The following is an 18,233-nucleotide window of genomic DNA, read 5'->3' as shown; positions in this document are numbered from 1 at the left end:
TCCCCCTAAAGGATCAGGTTTGTAGTTCGGGGTGCTCTTGGATCCAGAACTGTCACTTGAGGCACAGGTGAACTCAGTGGCACGGAGCACTTTTTATCAGCTTCGGCTGGTATACCAACTACGCCCTTATCTGGACAGAGATAGCCTAGCTACAGTTATCCATGCTCTGATAACTTCTCGTCTGGATTACTGCAATGCGTTATACATGGGGCTGCCTTTGAAAACGGTCCGGAAACTTCAGCTGGTCCAAAATAGGGCAGCAAGATTGTTAACAGGGACTGGCCTGCGAGCTCATATTACGCCAGTACTTTTCCAGCTGCACTGGCTGCCAGTCCATTTCCGGGCCCGATTCAAAGTGCTGGTGTTAACATTTAAAGCCCTTAACAGCTTGGGGCCAGGTTACCTGAAGGATCGCCTCCTCCCATATGTGCCTGCCCGGACCTTAAGATCATCGTCAGCGGCCCTTCTCCGTGAGCCCCTGCCAAAGGAAGTGAGGCGGATGGCTACTACGAGGAGGGCTTTTTCTGCTGTGGCACCCCGGCTCTGGAATGAGCTCCCTAGTGAGGTTCGTCTGGCGCCTACATTGTATTCCTTTTGGTGCCAGGTGAAGACCTTTTTATTTTCCCAGGCATTTTAGCATTTTAGCTTTCTAAATTTTTATCTTTGCTGTTTTAAATCTGTATTTTAAACTCCTGTACTGCTGCTAGATTTTATTGTGGTTGTATTGTTATATTGTAGTTTTAATGTTCTAAATATTTTAAATTGTTTTATTGTGTGTTTGGTTTTAATTTTTGTGAACCGCCCAGAGAGCTTCGGCTATTGGGCGGTATAGAAATTAATTAATTAAATAAATAAATAAATAAAATGTCACAGCATGGCAGAAGGGTCTATCCCATCAGAAGCTGGGCCAGATTGTAAAAGGCCACAAACCACCCAAAAAACTATACTGGATGGCATTGAAAAGATGCAATAGTGCCAGAGAAGAACTGCTTCCTCCATCCCACCCCTCCATCACCAGGCTTTGCTCAAAGGGACAGGGAGCTTTGGACTGAGTGTGTGAACTGCCTGAGTCATTTCCATGTTATTACATGGAGTGACTGAGATGTTGACAGGAGCACCAGCCTTGCCAGCTGGAAACTTCCTGAAGGTGCTCATGTGGCCTGAACCTTGTAGTGAGGGATAGGGATGTATGATAAATTTGTTCCACTTCATTTTTGACCAGAATTGACCAAATTCCCACCTCCCAGACCTGAATGTGGACCCCAATGCAATCTGCGGTCCAAGTCGGTACATTTCTGAGCATACAGTGCAACCTGTGCAACAACAAAAACAACAGCAAAGCGTTTGAAAAATGTGCCTGAAAAAATACGTATGTTGAGAAATGTGCACAAACACATTTTAATCAGTGGGAGAAAATGCTGTGGCTGCCAGATGCAAGGAAGTACTACCATATTTTATGTTTTTTTCTCTGTGCTCCACATCCACATTCTTCCCCACCCCAATCACTAGCCACCAAGACCAAACTCTTCACCCCATCCCAGCACTCTCCTCACTATCTTTATTAAGCTGGACTATGAGGTGCTACCAAAATGAAATGATTGTGAGGTTTCTAGCCACAATCTCACCCCTGAGAAGGTCTAAATACAAACATAGCTAATGCACAGCTGAATTGCACTTCTGCAGCTTTTCTGATGCTTGTTGCCAGCCCTAGCCTGTCCACCCACAAGAAACCATTCTTAGGATTTGGCCCTTGGATTCAGGAAGAGGTATCACGACATAGTATTTCCCTGACATTTCCAATTAACGTGTGTAAATAAGACTTGGTGCCTGAAAGTAGGGCATGCCACTGTGTGTCCTCTGTCACTGCTGTCAGATGAAGGGAACATCTTTTTAATCCCCTCTTTGGTCCAGCTTCCCCAGATCCATATTAATTTATCTTTGTCTCCGGCAAGGCCTCCCTCAGATAATTGTCTCTCATTTGTACTGTGACCTTTGCTAGTCCACTGGTTATCTTGTAACAACGGAAAGGAAACTCCTCACACATTGAAGGTTCTCCCTTCCTTGTTCAGCTGTGTGAGCACAGCAGCCTGGCTACTGCAGGGAATGTGAGGATTCCCTACTCCTCTTGGTAAAGGGTTAGTCTGAACAGGGCTTCCAATATGCAACAGCAAAAAATGTTGCATAAAAAGGCATTTATGGGAAGGTACAGAATTCTCTTTGGAAGATTAGATGAGGCTTGCATATTTCTTCAGTGGGTAACACACGCGCACGTGCGCACGCATGCACACACACACACACACACACACGGGGAACATAACTTCTTTGACACTGGTATGGTTGGCTGGATTTTTCTTTTTCTTTTACACTATTGATTTAAATTAGCATATATTACATTACCAGCAATCTCCTCAGTTCCATTATTTTTATAGCCCACAGAGGGTAGTATTATTGTTCCAGAATTAAGATATTTTTAAGGGAAGCGTGCCTGGCTTTGTAAAATGGAGGGTCCTGGAGACTCCATGGCCTGTTTGCCAGACTAGGAGCATGGATTAGCAGTATGTAAAAAATCAAACCACCAGGGATGAACTATTGACCCAACTAGCAGGTCCTCATCAACAGAGAGTCTAACAAAGTAGAGCATTATTAATCACTACTTCCCATGTGTACTGTGATTACTTTTTAATTTTTTTTTACTAAGCAATATTGCTAATAAGTACTTTACGGAATATTGTTTCTGTAAACATAATTGAAAGAGTTCTTTGCTATTCTGGTTATTCTTTATTCAAGCTGCAGCACAATCGAGGGAAAGGGAGAAGTGTTCATTCACTGGCAGCCTCATACCTTCCAATGTTTGGATGGGCTATATGATACTGCAGGTCATTCATTGGGAGGGAGAGTACAACCCAGGGGGATCACAGAGTATGTTGGGTGTAATGTTTATGATAGATCCATTTCCCAAACCTGGCTAGCATTCTAGTGTAGTTTGAGTGATTGCAGCCTGATCCATCCCAGGTTTTATGTTGTACTACAAAGACAAAAGGCACCATGGAAGGAACCATTTCAGACTAACTGGGTTGTAGGCCTGGGTTGAGACCCAATGCATTACATTCTCCAGTTTCCATTGGCCTTTTGAAGGGACAAGCTTCAGTGCTTGTTATTTTTTTACTTCACATTACACATTAATGAAAGTTCCCCAACACTTTTTTTAAAATGCAAAGTTGCTTTGGGAGGTGAAAATTTAGAACAAAAAAGTGGGGAAGGGGACAGGGTGGGGAAGAAGAACCCATTCCTCATTGCCATTTCCCCACCTATGTCAGACCCCTTTCATTCAAATGTGTGTTTGTGTGTCATATATAGTTTTCCCCTAAGGATTAGGGATGTTGGGGAAATTCGCAATGGATTCAAATGAGCTTGGATTCCTATGAATCTGACGGGCGGATTCCTCAGTGGACCATCTTTTCCTGAGTCGCGCAGATTCTGCGGACTTGTGGACATTTTTTTTTTTTACTGGGGGGGGGATTTGTGCTAATGAGCACTAGCGGTAATGTACACTTGCACTAATTCTCTCAGTGAGTGGACAATGGAATGAAAGACGCCTGACAATCTGTGAAAGATACACAGAACAGATTTAACAAAATATGTACATCGCTACTAAGTGAACCCTTTGTTTGGAAGATGAGGGGATTGGAGTGTCTGGGAGGCATTCATCTGGGATTCGTTATGATGAAATATATGCATCAGAGTTGGCTTAGGGAAGGCAAGGAAGGGATGGGCAGTGTGTGCCTGTGTGTGTGGGTGTTGACCTGTTGGCCTCCAGCCCTGCCTCTTGACATCTGTGAGGACTAGCATTGGATACCTTTGTGATTTATGCAAAGGTATCCAATGCTAGTCCTAATTAGACCCATTGAAATGAATGGGACTTAAGTGGGACTACTATTGGATACAGTCCATTCAATACTGATTACACAGGCTTCCTGATCTCATGGAGAGGCTACTCCTATATAGCTGTGTGAGTGTGTAGACTTCCCTTTCAGACACTGCGCCTCATGTGCAGACGTCAGGAGGCAAGGCCGACAGGTGCCCCTTTCACAAGTCCTCTGCATGCATGGAGAGGGCTCTTCTGGAAAGGCCTCCTTATGTGGGAGATATTATTACTGCTTATTTGTTTGATTTATATCCTGCCTTCCCATCCAAAAATTGTGCTCAAGGCTGCTAACAGTAATAAAACCAAGATTAGAAAAACAAAGTAAAACAATCATAAAAACAAATAGATTAAAAACACAGTTAAAAGTACAACAACAAAAGGAAGGTGTTCATATTTGCCAGCAGGGATGGCTGGTGAGGAGACATGATAGGAGACATGAGCTTGGCTGAGATCTCCCTGCCACACCCTGTTTTAACAGATGTCAGGATTAGCCAATACCACCTCAAGGAAACAGAGTACAAGCCGGAGTGGAGGACTCCATTTTAGTTTATCTTTTACTGTTTTGATTCATCTGAAGCTTATAGGATACAGTCAGGCATAAAGATCTTCGCTGGTTTCCAGGTGTTTTTTCTGGGCACAGTCCAGAGTGCTGATTTTAACATATAAAGTCCGATCTGATCTGGGGCTGGATCTACACTTACCGCCTTTTTTCGCTTCCAATGAGGTTTCACCACCCGCCTTTCACACTACGCAGTACCCGCCTCGAATTGGAACCGGAATTTCCCACTTCCATGCTCCCGCTTTCAATACCCTAATATCCCGGTATTTCCCCTTAATGTGCTCTGATTTTCCGCCTTCACTACCGTATCCGGTCGTAGTCCCCTCCCCCGCCTGTCCATATACAGTGGTGTTTGTATTTCTCTCCTGTCCAGTCACAGCTCTCAACGGCCCCATGTCTTCTTCTGGCTACTGATCACATAGCTTGCTCAGCAGCCCCTGTTTCCTCAGCAACAAGCAAAGGGCTGGATGTGCGTGCGATTGTCTGATCTCGGAAGCTAAGTGGGGTCGGTCCTGGTCAGTGCTTGGATGGGAGACTGCCTGGGAATCAGGCTTCCTGCACTGAGCAGGGGGTTGTTCTATCCCTTCAAATGAGATTAAGTTTTATCCCCCGCTTCCGGATGTTTTTTTAAAAAATAAGGCGTTATCCACGCAGAACTGGGGCTTTTTCTAATTCAGGCATGATCTTTGAAGATTCGAAGTTGTGAAGCTGGGAGTTGTAGGACATTTTTCTGTCTAAAGATGTGCAGGGTTGTGCCCCAAGTTCAGCTGGCAAGTCCCTGTGCATGTGTATTTGCCAGTTCAGTTTCAAAAAGCTAATTAGTGTCACATGCAGTAAGAAGTGAAATGCGTTATGAATGTCATGTGAATGCATTTCTGTATGTCTCCTCCACCCCACCCCACCCCACCCTTGGTTGTTTACATGCAGGCTGTAAACATTAAAATGTATTCTAGCAGAATACATTTCCACCAGCTAGTGATAATATAGTTGGTGGATTATTGCACATATTTTGAGATGCCTCTGCAATGTAAATAGGTCATGTATATATAGCCTTTGGTAGCCCCTATTGCCCATTCAGCTAGCATGGGTGGGGTGGGCCGGCAGGAATAGAACTGCCCCCAACTTATGCACATTCATTTTGAAGGTATGAAGAGAACTCCCATGCATATAACTGCACGCACATAGGGCTCTCTCGATGCAATTGGAAATCCTGGCTTTTCAGGGTATACCTTAGGAAAACAAAATATATTGGGTTTACTTTAGAAACATAGGAAGCTCCCTTTTACTGAGTCAGACCACAGGTCCATCTAGCCCAGTACTGTCGACCCTGGCTGGCAGCAGTGGCTCTCCAGAATTTCAGGCAGGGGTTTTTCCAGACCTACCTGGAGATGCCGTGGATCAAAATTGGGACCTTCTGCAAATCAGTATGGACTTCTTTGGAAATTCTGGCCTGGATCCAAAGCACTTCTCAACTGGTTCCCTGCATCCAAGGGGGCTTTAGACTTGTGTCCCTTGAACGGTACCACCCCACCCCCAAATATGCATGACAAATGGCTGTTGAAATGGGCCTGGCTTTTTCGGATGCTCAAAGGAAAATGGAGCCATAGGTGTGTGCAAGCCTTAGGGTGTGACCGAGAAGCAAATGGATTCTGTCCCTTGAATACTGAACTCTTCCAGCTATTTCAATTAAGCAGAGATGTTAAAATGTTTTAATGTATGACTTCACCCTTCATTTTATAGCATTCCTGGAATACGGTTACAAATACAATAAATGCTCATTTAATCTTGAACACTCTACTAGTTGTCATTTGTGAGACAGTGCAGTAAAAGGATCACAAGTACTAAATGGCCTATTTTATATAGAATACAATATCCTTTGCTAAAGCTGTGAGGTATGTTTTAAGTTAGAATTTACCTTAGAATTTAAAGTTAAGACATTTAAAAGGAGCCACTCGTATTTCATTCGACACATGACTTCCAGTAGAAGTTAATCAATCCTGAAATGTTCTGTTCCTTCCAGTTTTGCAACTTATTTTATTGGTGCAGGTAATTGATTCTATGACACTGTTTGCTCAAATACGGCAAAGTTTACATTCAAAATCTGCTACTTATCACTAGCTAATATGAATATTCCCATCAGAACTGTCTCCCTACAGTTCCAAATGGATGTATAGTGTATGTATATACTTTGTAAAGATGTGAGTGACAGTTACCATTTGGCGTATGATATTTACATCCGTTCATCAAACTGGTTCCCTGTTGCAAGCCTTCTTAAGCTCTCCTTGCAGTATACATGATTATGGTAATTCGAAAACGAAACAGAAAAAAAAGAGTCTGATAAATGCATATCGTCTTAGTCTTTATGACTCTAGTAAATTTCATACCCTAGGCTAGATTGAATTCACTTTGAGTTGCTCATGCAACAATCATTTTGGAAATGAGTCAATCAACAGGATTTTCCTTACTCATTATTACTTTGCCTAAAAATCTAAGAAATCTGTTTTTATTCCTTTATCAATTTATTTCCAAGTAATATTGCTGCCTTTACTTAGCACTGAAATCGGTATTTCATTTCAGTTTATAACGGTTGCAAAAATAAAAGATTTCCCTCTAACACCAAAAACATCTACTTCAGCAGTTGAATATTTCACTTTCTCTGAGATGCTTGGCTAATAAAAGAAAATTATTAAAGAATGTTCTCCCTGCAGCAGGTGAATGTTAGAAAGGGCAGTGTGTGTTATTTTTTAAACCTTTGCTAACAACCTTTATCTACAACTGAATTCCCCCAAAGAACTTGGATTTAGAATGATTTAATCCCATCTAAATCCATGCCATCAAATTGGTTTGGATGGATCACAGCACTTCAGTTTTACAGGATTGTGGGTTGGTCCTTGGGCTATTAGATTATTTTATATTGCCACCCTAAAGACAGTTATATCCAGTCTCCCGGGGCATTAGGGAAGACAATATTTACAAGCTTAGCCCTCCTCCTTCCATGCTGGCCAGCAAATAAGATGGTAGGAAAGAAATAAAGATGACCTAAAATGGTTTGCACAAACAGCTCTGTGAGAACGTTGTATATCAGCTTTTCAATGTAATATTTTTTGGGGGAGTTTATGTGCATTTCCCCCTCTTAGCATTTTCAAGTAAACAAAACCTGGAATTGAAATAGTAAATGAAAGATCTGAAAACTATAGCAAAAAAAGTAGGGAAGACAAGCTGTTCTTTGAAAAGACAATTTTACCTGTAAGACCTCATAACTCAGGGACATATCTTCTCCACTCAATGTCATCTGCCATTGGATTATTCATACAGATAACTGTTCACCAAGTGGTAAATGTGGGTAGCCATACCCCCTGATTTTTATTTACTTCTTTCCTTCCTTCTGTACTTTTAAATTGCTTCATTTTAAATAAATGAAGTTCTCTGGGTGGTGTAGGATATATTAAAAACATACAGTACAGCTATTAAACCAAAAAATAGAACAGCACTGAATAAAACCAAGATAAAATCAGCAGCAAAGAATAAAATCAACACAACATCATAAAATCAAATTAAATCCAGCTGTAGAATAGAGTACTAAAAGCACTACAAACAGTTCTTAAAATGCCTGGGAGAATAAAAAGTTCTTTTACCAGGCACTGGAAAGACCACAACATAGTCACCAGGCGAGTCTCTCTGCGGAGAGCATTCCACAAACAGGGTGCCATCCTTGAAAAGGTCCTCTCTTGTAGCCACGGCTAAATCTGCACTACTGCTTTATAGCAGTATTAAAGTGCAGTGATAACTGTTGGGGCAAATCACATATTTGATGTACCACTTTTGTAGTGTTATTTCCTGCTTTTTATTCCACATTATCCAATCTACCGCAACAAATGTCATTGTGTGTTCTACGAGGTATAAATGCGCATCAGGGATATAGCGTTACCATGATGGGATTGTAATGATACGACACAAGGTGTAGATCTGGCCTGCCTGCTTCTCTTTGTTAGGTGGGGGCACCTGGAGGACATCCTCAGACGATGATCTTAATGTTACCCCAATCCCACTGTGCCATTGTCTTGTTCAAAGTTCCCCCTGCAAGGATGTTAAAAGCCTCACTGGGGAAAGGTCCGGACAATGCCATCTTCCATTTGTAACCCTCATGTGTTTTTCCACCACTTCTGCCATCTTTTTTCTTACCAGAAAAAATAAATAAATTAAAGAGAAAAGACGGAATAGTGACACAATGCCTTTTTATTGGTAGTGTTAGGAGCACTCTTTTTGGAAGTGCCCTTGGAGATCTGATTACAGATCCCCACCGTCATGACTAATTTGACCTCAGACTCATTGGACAACTTTTCTCAGACAAAAAACAGCAGCGTTCCTCTAAATGCAGCTACCATGGAGGGTTTGCTTTTAGGGTTACATCTTTTTGGGTCAGTGGGCACATTTGGAACATTGAGTGTCATGTGTGCTCTCACAAAAGGGCTGCCGTGGGGGACATGGCTGGTCACAAAACACCCCTTCCCAGGAGGCAAGCTGGTGAGACTAAAAGAAAAGTAACTTGTCCCCCAAACTATTGAATAAGGCAGAGGTGGATTCTGAGCTCTAAAGCCTCTCTTTTGAATCTACATGTTTTTGTTCTGATACTTGTTTCCCAGAAAGCAAACTGTTGGGGCTCACAGATGCAGAGCCCAGAGGCATTCTTGGAAATAAAGATGGTGCTGGAGCCTAACACTTCACTTTGCAGCATGCCACCCTCCCAGGTTTTTTTGTAAATGTTTAATTAAAAATATTTTTAAAAGTAAAAATCATAAGGAAGGGAGCCTGATGGGCACCAAGAGAGGGGTCTGCAGGCAGAAAAGTGCCCGTGGGCACCACGTTGGAGACCTAGTCACTAAAGAACGGTGGCAAAAGGTGGAGCAGACACTGCCAGTGTAGAAGGACATATGGGGCTCTCCTTTCCTCAATTTGCTCCTTCATTCCCCTGCAGGCATTCAGTAGGGGGCTACACGTTCAAGGTTATACTCTCTTTTTATATATATTTTTAAATCGAGTCAGGGTGAATTTCAGGAATTACCAGCACGTCACCCGGCACATTTTGCAAAGGGGACATATAGTTTAGACCTCTACACAAATGCAGGCTGCAGTTTAGCTGTCGAGGCACTATCACTCTCGTGAAAGGTGAGATGATTTAGAGGCTGGGAGAAGCTTAATTTTTCTTGATCACCACGTGCAACCTGGAATTTTAACGGCAGGCATAATTAATTCTTCTGATGTTAATCATCAGGGCTGGACTCCACAATTATCAGCCTTGTGCAGCTGGGGCATGGTGCAGACATGAAAAATTAGGAAAATGAATCCGTAATTGGGTGGCAGATTTAATCTGCATCATGAAAACAAAGTTAAAAAGAAGGGAGACTGGGAGAATTTCAAGCCGAAGCTTTTGTGCCAATAAGTGCTGACAGAACTGAAAAATGTTGCCGATGTCCAAAGTGATTGGTAATTACCAAGCCATTGAATTTTTTATTGTCAATTTATCATTGCACCAGAGGTTAAATTTAACATCTTCTTCTAAAGCCATCACTCTGGGTGGAAGGCAAGCTTTGGATCACATGATGCCAGGAGTCAGTGAAAGGTTAATCAGGTATTCCTTCACTGGCATGTGCTTCCAAATAATTCTTCTTTTTTGCATCCTTGTGTGAGTGTATGTATCTTGGGAGGGAGGCGGAGAGATGGGATTTTCACATTTGCATCACCTGTACCTTTCAGTTAAATATTTGATTACATTCCTGGACAGCATCTATACGATTTCCCTTGTTGTTTATTTGCACTGCTATATTTTAATGAACCTGCCAGCATATGTTCTATCTTTCTCCCACTCCCTCTCTCTCTTTGACTAGGTTCACTCTCTCTCCACATCTCTCCCTGTAGATATATATTGAAATTTTATTGATAACAACACATTTCATCATGAAATACAAGGCAGGACATCTCTCTCTCTCTCTCTGTCTGTAATCACATCTTCACAACTCCTCTTTCTTGTCAGAAATCTTTATATTTGTTTGCTTCTTCATTAATGAAGCATAGTTGGATAGTCTGTTGTAACGTGAGGGAACCATATTTTTAGAACAGAAATAGTTTTTTTTTTTCAGTTGTAAGAAATTAAGAGAATATTTACCTGCTCTGTGCAACCCCCAGAACAATTATGCTTCTTAATGAAAAGGAATGTATAACATGTTCATATACTTGAACTGTATTTATCCCATCCAAATAATAATAATAATAATAATAATAATAATACAAACATTAATTTATGGTATTTCTATACCACCTTTCTGAAGCCAACCAAGGTGGCTTACAAAAAATTCAAAAGATTAAACAATACGCACTTTAAGCACTTTTAGTCCCACTGATTTCAGTGGAAGAGATTCAAGCATGTACCCAATGTGCCAATACCAATCAATGGGACTCTAAATGCTTAAGTTTGGTTGGATTGTGCCTATAGTCTTGATAATGCAAAATAAATAAATAAAGTGTAAAATTACCATTAGATTAATTATAAAATTCCCGAATTGTAATCCTGATCTCACGAACCAATCCCAGCACTTGTAAAAATCAATATGTATATCTCCATACAATTGGTGTGATTTTTAGCTGATTGGGCTAGAGCCCAGCTAGTCTCCTGAGAAGTACAAATAGGAATTCTTCTATTCATTGTGGTTCAACTACCTTTTAATACGATATGAAATCAACCTTTTGCCCACTTTAATTCAGGCCTCTAATTACTCTCTCATCTTTCCATTGAGCAGGCATTGTATTTATTCTGGAATCCAGGGGTGTGCTCTGATGAAAAGGAATTGTATGCATTTTCTATAAATTAAATATGGAAATGACCTTTAGGGGAAAGTTGGGAAAGGAATCGATGTGTGCATTAATTACTGCAATTCATTACCCAAATAAATGCAGGACTTAGCCTTTTTTGCTGGATACAAATGTAGGGACAGAAGATGTTTACAAGAGACAAAGGCTTTTGATCCTGCTATGTTAATCTGCAGATAAAAGCGGGGGGGGGGGGAGTGTGACTTCAGCCTCAGTGTGGACTCCTCTGGGGATATCCTAGCTGGGATCAATTCCCACATGTAGGCAATGAATTATTGAGGCTGAATACAAAAGCTACCCATCCCACGTGACACACACTGCTGTCACCTAACAGTACCTCGGACATTGTTCGTGTTCTGATTCCCTACCTGTTCTGTTATTAAGCTGGACTGGACACATAAAGCAACTTGATTGCTCTTATAAGCAAAGAGATGATGTGTCTCATTGCAACAATTCACTTATATGTGGGGAGGGTGGGAGAGGAGATAGTGGGGGTTCAACATTAAAATGAAATCTTTAGTTTCCTAGGGCACAAACAGAAGGCTTGAAAATATATAGTGCACCCAATTCTATGGGAAAGATGCAGTGAATTATTGAAAAGATGTCCTGCTCTTCCCCTGAATTAGTGTGTCATCCATTCCTTCTTCTTTTTCTTAAGAAGAGCACTGCAAGAACATAATTTTCCCTCACACTGTTTGGATGCCTTCCTTTATAGCCCGAAGATAAATTGCCACAGAAAGGTTTTTCCATGCAAAACCTGACAACGAGGTATGGTTTTAATTCTGCAGGACTTTGCGTCGCAGCCATCGTGAGGGTGTAGGGGGCATACAGCCATACACATCAGACGGGAAGCGTCCGCTATTTTAATTGGATGCCATCCAAAATGGCAAGTAATTAAGAATCAATTTGGGCCATTAGTAAGGGAGGCTAGCTGGCCAGTCTTGCATATTTCAGAGGAGTTAATTTTAATGATAGGAGGGAGAAAAAAACAAAACAAAACACCAGGGAGAGATTAAAGATAGTGTAAGGACTGTCTGCTGCTAAACTAAACAACTAATGTACATGGAAAGATGCTGAACTTGTAGTCCTCTCTAAGTGATCTACCTAGGGTGCAATCCTATGCATGTGTAGACAGAAAAAAAGTCCTACAACTCCCAGCATGCCCCAGCCAGCTGGATGGGGCATGTTGGGATTTGTAGTACTTTTTTCTGTTCAAACATGCACAGGATTCTTGAGGAAACATTTAAAATTAATGTTGTTATTTACTGTGCATTAGTGTTTCAGTAGCTATTTATAAACATTACAACTTGGTGCATCCACCTCAGTCCCTTTCTCTTCAATATAGAAATATATTTTATTTCTTTTCAGACATCTTTTAACCTTGCTTCTTTCTAGGCTGTGTAGGCCCGCAACATCTGTTTGCTTATACCGTCCTGTCAGCAGATGGCAATTTTTAATATAAACACATACATAAACGTTCGTTAAAGGGTTTCAGAGAACCATAAATTAGGCTGGAGGAAGGCTACTGGTTTGTTTGCCGGTTCTGAGAAGCTCATTTGATTCATCATTGATCCTTCTTCATATTTAGATTTCTTCCCCTCCCTCTCATACTCTTGTTTCCTAATAATATGGGAAAAGCTTGAAATCCTTTTTAAAGAGAGAAAGGGAGAATGTAGCATTAAATGCTGGCCTGGGTGTGAAGGTTATAGACTGGAGGTGTGAGGCTACATTGGAAGAGTCAAATATTTACTATTGGAGGGCTAATGCAATAAATCAAGCATGCAGACCTGAACACAGTCTCAGTATTTCTGTTCCAGACTTCACTTTCCCCATGGACTTCTATCTGGAGAAGTTATTTGGGCTGAGTTCCTTAGTTTGAGGCAAAACAAACACAAGTGCAATGCTACAGTGGCTGTTTTGTTTACTGTGTTTTTAACGCCCGCACCCCCCCCCCCACACACAACACTTTCCTTTGGAAAGCTGTTTATATTTCTAGCCTGTGAATAGAAAAGAACATTGTTTGATGAAATGCTTACAGGGGAGAAGGTGGAGCCTCGATAATGTTAAGAGTAGAGGTCTTGTTCTGAAGTAAATATAGAAAAAAGGAAATGGCAGGTGCTTTAATAAGAACCAAAAATGGAGAGTGGCACCAGGGAAGATAGGAGAGGACTTCAACAGGTGCTAGGAAATAGTTTATTATGAAGCAATCCACTAGCCCGAAAGCAGCATGATCTTGTGGCTGAACTGAATTGAGTTCTTCCTGGAGAAGGCTTTAGACCTGAAAAGCCCTGGGCTACAGCATTTCTTCACGATCAGTGGGTGTTTCTATATTAAGCAAACCCCCCGCAAAACCCCACATCCTTTCTGGAGCTTCCTGCTTTCAGTTTCTTTGTGGGATTAGGAAGGGCTTCTTTACACAGCAACTGTGTGGTTTGGACTGAGGGAGTGCCTCCCTCCCTTCCTGGCATGTGTGCAAAGGGGGGGGGGAGTCTTGTTTTCATAGCTTAACTTCTGCTGTACTGTTTTCTTGCAGCTCCCAGGAAACCTCTGACTTACTTCTGAGTAGACATAAAATGTAAGATTGTGCCATAAGTCTGCAACCCTCGGCACACTTACTTGGGAGTAAGCCCCATTGAACTTAATAGGGCACTCTGAAACATCAGAGGATGTTGCTTCTGAGCTTGGTGGGGTGGGGGATCAGATGTGTCTCCCTTCATTGCAGGAAAGCATTTTGCCATCTTCTCCCTCCAGTTGAGAAATGCAGAGGCCGGAGACGCAATCGGCAGGCAATTCTTGCCCACGCTTCTGTCAAATCTCATCCTGACCATGCCCCCAACAACTGAAAATGAACGCCGACAGTAGGCAGACACAGCGGTTTCTTCCACTATTGGAGAATTTCACAGGGAGGTCATGGCGCTCCTGTTCCATGGGCTGGGAAAAATACCACACTTATTTGCGTTTGGGGAAAACACAAGATAGGCTGGAGGAAATGGTGGGAGACATCCTGGAGGGTAATGGCATTATCTAAAGAGCCCGCAAACTTCTGAGAGAGTGTCATCTCAATAGCAGGATAAAAGCTCCGTGTGATGAACCCCAGTGTTTCTGAGTACCTGTTGAGACCCTCTTTTTTGTTTCCTCTAGATTTTTAGACTACAACTCCCATAAGCCCCAGCCACCATAGCCAATTGGCATGGATATGGATATTGCAGTCCAACAAATCTGGAAGGCACCAGGTTGGAGAATTATTATTATTATTACTACTACTACTATTATTATGTCTTCGTCACCTTTCTCTTAAAATGACCGAAGTTGACTTACAACAAAATGATTAAAACTTACAAAATATAAAGTAGCTAAAAACAATTTCCATTAAAATACCAAAGCACAATAAAACATCTAAAATACCATTTCAGGACAGACCATAACCCAAAGCACTGATGCATAAAAAGCCCATCATACACCTTCAATTGCCAGAGAGTAAAGGAAATCTAAAATAAAGACTTTGTGGTATCAATGTCCTAAGCACAGGTTCATGACCATAGTGGGAAAATTGGCTTGATATAGGCTCCTGCTGAGTGAGTTTAGAAAATGAGGCCTTTTATTGTTTATGCATTCAAAATTTGGGAGTTTGGGATAGGAAACTTAGGAGGGTTCGTAACAAAAAAGCAGCACAAAGCTGGCTCTTTTTCTTTTGCATTTCAGGCTAGGCTGGGCTAAGTTTCAAGGACCAGGGGGACAAATTAACCGATGCTTCCCTAGCTCTTTGCTGCTGCCAGCTGCCATGTAAACCCCCCCATAATGCCCCAGAATGAGGTTATGTCAGGACTTAACATCATTTCAAGGGGCATTACGGGGAAATCACATGGTGGCTGGCAGTGGTGACAAGCTGGGAGAAGTAGTGGTGGGTTATGTACACCCATCCTTTCACCTCAGCCCCAAAATAGCTGAAATGCTTGTGTAAATGGGCTGGCAAAATGGGGGTAAGTGAATTTAGGCACATCCATTAGTAGCCTTTTCAAATATAGCCAGTGCAGATATGTATCAGAGGGAGTAATCCTATGGCCGCTAGTCAGTGCCTAGATGGCCATAGGATGTCTTGTTTTCCGGGAACTGACCTTCCCCGCCTCCTGTGCTGCCTTGCAGGCAGCGCAGAATGGCCCCGCACTCCGCGCTTAGAAGAGGAGCATGGAGCGGCCAAAACAGGGTGCTCCTGGGGGTGTTCCGGGGAGGGGAAGGCAGAAATGCCAGTACAACACATCCTATATGTCGTCCGGCAGCCTCCTCCCCTGCTCCGCCTTCCTGTGGCTAGACAGCCAAAATCGGCCATCTAGCTGAAAATGCAGGGCAGGAAAAGCGCGGAGGGAATGACCCCCTCCATGCTTCTCCTGCCCTGCATTGGATAGGCGGGCGCCTCCCAGTTCAGAGGTGGCTGCCTATCTGGATGCGATTGCGCCCTTAGGAACCTAGATCTGGACATACATCTATTGGGGTAGCCGTCTTAGGTAGTATCTAATTGGTGGTGTCATTCCACTGATGGAATGCTCTTTGATTCAGCAGAGGCTTCCATCAGCAGAAAGGGGAAGGATGTGATTTTGTAGCACCCTGAACCACCTTCCACACTGTTTCGAACAGTGTGGGACTCCAGGGATGAGGGGGGAATTGCTGAAAATCACTTTCCTCCTTGTTTCACTGACAGATGCCTCTGCTGGATCAAAGAGTGTCCATCAGAGGAGTGACACCAGTTGGATTCAAGCCTCCTCCTCACATGATGTGACGCTCCCCTCCACAGCACACATAACAGAGATGGGTACTCTGTGTAGAGGCCTGTATGCCAGGTTAGTGCAGTGCTTTCCCCCTCAAGGACTGAAAAGTCATGTGAATCAGGCTTACGTGAGAGTGGTCTGCCTTGAAGAGAACCCACCACATGCTTTAGGTTATGTGCCTAGAGAGGTGTGTGTGTGTTTCTGGGACAGCGCTCCTCCACTATGTAAAGAGGATTGCTAGTCCAGTAAGTGTATGGAACTTATAGAGTCATATATGGACAGATGCTTTAGAAAGTGGTTGTCATTTATAGAGAAGGAAGCACAGTGAGACTGGAATAAAAGAAACAAGGAGCTGTAGCTAGGACAGATGACTGTAGTTTGTTAAATAAAGAGATGTTAGTGTCTGAAGCTGAAGATGGGTGGAATATTTTTTTTTAGTTTAGCTTCATTTTTCAGTTTGTTTCAGTTCAACTCCATTTTGTTCATTTTTCGTTTGTTTCATTTTTATATAGATTACAACTGGCACCCAGCCTGTCTTCTGATGCCTATAAAAGCTGGTGTATACCATCCCAGTGCCATGACATTGTCAGGCATTGTGCTATTCTTCCATAGAATCAGACCTACCAAGTTTCAGAGATATCTGAGAAAGGGATAAGCAATTAAATAGGGGTGACATCTTCTAAGCATTTTATAAGCAATTAAATAAGGGTAACATCCTCTAAGCTTCTCATTGCTTTCAGATTGGCCAGTTTTCATTTCTTATCACTTTAAAAGCACTCCAGGTTCTTCACTGCCTACAGCAGCCTTCACCAACCTGGTGCCCTGCAGAGATTTTGGACTACAACTCCCAGTATTCCTGACCATTGGCCATGTTGGCTGGGGCTGATGGGAATTGAAGTCTAAAACATGGGTCCACATGGATCAATTTGCTAAGGAACGCAGTCTTGCTTTCCAATGTCGGGAGTCCCTCCTATAAGAAACAAATGGGAGAAATGAAATGAAAGGATTTTCACTTGTTTCTGTATTTCTGTTCATTTCTCAGAGGTACAGACTGGAATGAATGGGGTGGATCTGTTTCATTGAAGAAACTAATGCACACAACTGTTTGAAGCAACTTGAGATGTCTGAGTGGTTCTTTGTGAACCGCAGCGTTTTTGGTGACGATCTGAAAAGAACGGCAATCAGACAAGCCTCATTTTAAGCAACAAATATGAAGAAAGAACACAGGTGGCCAGGTGGCCTACTTTACAGAGGATGCCTGTATTTGAAGGGCTGCCCAGTCCACTCTGGTTTACAGCTGAAGAACTGGAAGAAGACCAAGCAGGGACCGTGACGTTGCCTATCAAGCACCTGGAAAGCAGAATGAACAGGCACATCTTCAGTCTTCCTCAGTATGGTGAGATGTACTGTGTTTTTATTTAAATTATAGTGATTATTTCGAAATTCACATGTATAGACTTAAATTAGCATATGCAAATATAATGCAAAGCAGTTTTTTGGCCTCTTTTTTGATGACGCATTTCCTCTTTTTTGGCGATGTGTAAGTGTCCACTCTAAGCACAGACTGCGTGTGACTTCCCCAATACTGACCAAGTTCTCATGCATGCAGATAGTGCTGTAGGCACATAGTGGAAAAAATGGATGCAGAGACTGCAAAATGTATTTCTGGCCTTTGGTTTTACTGATAATAGCAGGAAGGGAGCTTTGCTCTTGCATTATGCAGGAGATGAGTTTTATGATATATTTGACACACTCCCAGATACAGGGGGTGAAAATGACTTCCAAACAGCCCTTAAATGCATCACAGATTATTTTAACACTAAAACAAACCCAGACTTAAACATTTATAAGTTCAAGCAAGCAAAGCAGCAAGATGCAGAAGCAAGAGACAAAGAGTATCATGCCAGGCCAAAGGAAGTAGCAATGAAATGTGCATTTTCAAAGACTGATAAAGAGATCAAGTCAAATCACAGATCATATAGCATTGTGGTTCAACCCAGCTACAAAAGCCAGGGCTCATCTATTCTGATATTGCACTGCTAGATCTTGCATGCAGCATGGAAATAGTGGAAGGGCAAGTAGCCAGTACTGAAAGGTCAAATCAACCCCTAGGAGAAAAGAT

General features: G+C 42.2%; 1 protein-coding gene across 8 annotated transcripts in view; it reads left to right on the top strand.

Moving 5' to 3' along the window:
* Positions 1-18,233, top strand: part of LOC146358556 (uncharacterized) — a 271,819-nt gene that overhangs the window by 155,383 nt on the left and 98,203 nt on the right. For 5 of the 8 annotated variants that reach the window (XR_014784921.1, XR_014784897.1, XR_014784893.1 and 2 more), the window contains 3 exons: positions 14,490-14,581; positions 16,045-16,183; positions 17,154-17,507. The gene's annotated coding sequence lies outside the window, so the exon portion shown is untranslated. The remainder of the gene's footprint in view (positions 1-14,489; positions 14,582-16,044; positions 16,184-17,153; positions 17,508-18,233) is intronic. The other 3 variants (XR_014784915.1, XR_014784912.1, XR_014784922.1) reach the window with 2 other exon arrangements.

This window comes from Heloderma suspectum, chromosome 1 (assembly GCF_057233095.1).
Source record: "Heloderma suspectum isolate Gila_16-S chromosome 1, 16-S_ref, whole genome shotgun sequence".
NCBI classification, from domain to species: Eukaryota; Metazoa; Chordata; class Lepidosauria; order Squamata; family Helodermatidae; genus Heloderma; species Heloderma suspectum.
This window is presented reverse-complemented; position numbering and strand designations above follow the sequence as displayed.